Below are 3,767 nucleotides of genomic sequence, written 5' to 3' on the forward strand. Positions count from 1 at the left end.
TGCTGTGCTCTTTTCTGGTTTTTAAGATCACCCTTCTAGAGCGGCTCCTGTGGGAGCAGAGTATTAGTGAGTTCTGTGAACAGGAAAAAAAAAGATGGCTTGTACAGCTGTGTACCTTAGTGACAGCTTCCCCCTGAGGAGCTCCCCTCCGGAGTGTGGAGCATCCACCCCGCGTAAGTAAAGCGAAGTTGTTACAGCCACGTCTGCTCCTGAGAGCTCACACGTGAACAGCTATGGCAGCAGGACTGGGATTGATGCAGAGTAATTTATTTCATGAGAACGGGGAAACAGTTGCGTATTTTCCCAGGTTAAGATGTATACTTTTTAATATATTTTGTGGAATTCTGTATCCGGTCAGAGCGCTGGTCCTAAATTTGCAGGATTAAAATTGAGGTTATGGGAAGTTGAAGGAGTAAATTGCTTGAGTGGTGCAAATACCTCTTCTCTGCCATTAGCAAAGCAAAGTTTTCTCCCTTCGGTGGGTGTAACAAGTTCTTCCTAGTAAGCATAGGAAGAGTAGACTCATTTAATTAGGATTGTACTTGTTTACTTCATTGTTACTTTAACTGGATGACTCTATTCCCCTGCATTGATTGAAATTCTAGTTGTTAATGTTTCTCGGGTCACGCTGCCTCTGAAATACAAATCAACTAAGATTTTGGTTTCTAAAATACAGGTTCTCGAGAAGTGAATCCTTATGAGGCCACGAATCATAGAGTCACAGAATGGTTTGAGTTGGAAGGGACCTTAAAGATCATCTTGTTCCACCCCCCTGCCCTGGGCAGGGACACCTCCCACTAGAATGAAACAATCATCACTTTAGAATTGCCATAAAGCTTTACGTTTTAACGAGTTCATTAATGTAAAGAATTAATTTTAGGCCTTTAAGATGGGATTTAGAAAATAATTTTTGAATATATGAAGAGAATTATCTATTATATTAATTTGGGAGGAAATGAAATGACGACTTCATCTTCAGACGTGCTGAAGTTGAAAATGACTTTCTTCAGAAGGACCATAGCAGTGGATCGAAATGGAAGATCATCGTTCTAATTCTGATGTTTACTTTTATGTTCAACTCTAATTTGTGTTTTTTTGAAAGCAAAATGTCTCCAGATTTAAAACAACAACAAAAAATGGAATAATAAGGTTTTGGTGTGGAAAACATCTTGCTGGAGGCTCTAAGCTACTCTTCCAAGACGAATCTCGCTGCCCGAATCTCGCTGGCCCTGCTGTTCCAGAGGGTGGCGTTAACCCTCTGGCTTTTCAGCCACGGCGGGGGTTTGTCAGGGAATTAACTGCTCAGATAAGAATCTTTGCTTGAAGAAAATAATCAGTTTCCGAGTCTTTGTAGTTCAAATGCATACAAGGGAAAGGCTGTAGATATTAGGTTGTTATTGATGACCTAAACCAGACTCTGGTTGTTTGGGTCTGTATGTAGAGCTGCCATGGTATATCTAAATTGAATATTCAGTACCAAAAGCAGAACCTGTCTGTTGTTCATCTCTTTAATTAAAAAACAAATAATATATTCATAGGATAGAGGCATTTTAACTCCAAAAGCACACTTCTGCTGGGATTCAGTTTCCCCTTCAAGGAAGCGTTGACATAAAACTTCCAGCCTGTTGTGCTGCAGCTTTCATAATGATTAATTACTACTTCTCTGATCCACTCGGATTGTGTGAAGGAGATAATGTAAGCGCAAGCAATTAAGAAAGCCAAGAGTCTGAACTAATGCTTTGCGACGCCACGCGGCTCTGGTTTCACAGACACCTGAGATTGCTGCAGTCGGATGTAACCGGGGTTGGTAGGCGGCCGTTGCGTGCCCCGGCAGCGGCTGAGCCAAGGCCCTTGCTTGGCTCTGGAAAAGGGGAGGGAAGCAAGCTCCGACCTGTGCATCTGCATCAACGCCTCTTGGAATCCAAATGCTTAAAGAAAGCTCAAGGAAGTTTTCTCAAATGAAGTGGTTTACAAGTGGTAGTATGAATGTGGTATTAAAATGCTTCAAAATCCTGCACGTCTCCATAAATCTTAAGTATTGGGCACCTAATTCTGCTTTAAACTGGTTTAGAAAACAAAGACGAGTAGTGTTAGCACTTTAGACATTTCTTTTGCCGAACACAGCAGCGCACCTGAGAGCACGGTGCTGACGTTGTTCAGGAACGATGGATGCCAAAGATTGGACTTGTCAGTGTAGGTCGATGTGCAGCGCTGTCACACCGTCACCCTCTGGCACAGCCCCGTCACCGCTTGGGTTGTGTTCAGCATTGGGAGTCCCAGACCTGGAGTTATCGGAGGGTTCTACTGGAACCATGCTAATGGCTCCACGGAGAGGTCTGGAAGATAATGTGAACTAGGGAAGCAGTTAATTTTTTCTGCCTTTGTTTGCAGACTTTCAATGTGGCAGAATCAACATTGCTAGTTGTAACTTTTTATCTGAAGAAAATGATCCTTTACTCCCTTCTCCCTGACAATTAATTATGATGATGTTTGCTGAAGGTTTCTAGAGTTGGAGTGTTACAAGCCCAGAAGGTGGCAGACTTGGGATCGATGCCTGTAGGAAATGCCGCTTCCTCTGCATTGCAAGATGCTGCGTATGGCGTTGCTGCTTGTGTTCCCTTAATCATTCTTGTTCGGCAGTTTTATTTTTTTTAGGCTAAGTATCTTTCAAAGAGGGAATTGCTGAATTTCTCCCAAACTAAAGCAGTTTCATTCAGTTCTAAGAATTTTGTTAATACAAGTTGAGCTTTTGTTCTTTCTAATTTTGGGTTGTCTTAATTAAGACACTCTGGTTCCTTTCTTTTGGAACAAAAGCTGAAATAGCAATGTCCAGCGCTAAAAGAAAACAGTTGTTTCTGTGCAGAGTGAAGCTGAATTAGGTCGCACAAGCTGCCTTTGAAAAGTGTTTGATTTTTCAGGATGAATATTCACTAATGGAACCGTTAGTACTTGTTTGTTGTAACACTCAGTGAAGCTTTATGACGTGTAAAAATGTCATCCTTGTCTCAGCTTTGCCAAGTGCCTAAAAACAAAAAAAACTCCTTCAAAATACACCAGAAAGGTGGTTGCAACTAAAAGGTGATAGGAATAATTTTGCAAATGGGAATGGTGGGCATGGGTTTTGGGAGGGCAATACATGCCTGGGCAGAGGCCCGGTAATTAATGTCGGTATCTCAACGCAGACTTAACACACGCTTTTTGGTGGCAGGGCAAACTTGGATGTTGCACTCAAGTTTAAATGACCATATTGCTCTTAAATGGTAGGATAAAGGTGGAGATGAATGTCACTTCTTGGTTGATTAATAAAAACTGTTCTACGATGATTATGAAGCACTAAATACTACCAATTAAACCCCCTCTTTTCCAGAGGAATCAAATTATTATCCATGAAGGACTTGGTATACTGACTGTACTTTGGAGATTATTAGAAAGTGAAGATGTTCACAATTTGCCGATGGTGTAAAGGACTAAGTTCCTGTGCCCATAGGCAGAGATGGAGAAGTGGAAAAAAATCCATTTTATTAGAGATCAGTCACTGACTGCACAGAAAATCTCTTAAATCCAAAACAAAGGCAAAAGGCTCTTGGTACCTCTGCCAGGCCCAGACCTGGATTTATCCCGCTGAGGTGTGGGGGTCGGTAAGGAGAGTGATCATCTGTGCTGTAACCTCACCGTGTGGCTCCGCTCGGCAGCTGTCGGCTGACAACACCCTCTGGCACCAAGTGTTAGTTCCTGTTGTAATGGGCAGGGTTTGAAAGGACCAGGTG

This window comes from Rissa tridactyla, chromosome 4 (genome assembly GCF_028500815.1).
Source record: "Rissa tridactyla isolate bRisTri1 chromosome 4, bRisTri1.patW.cur.20221130, whole genome shotgun sequence".
Lineage (NCBI taxonomy): Eukaryota > Metazoa > Chordata > Aves > Charadriiformes > Laridae > Rissa > Rissa tridactyla.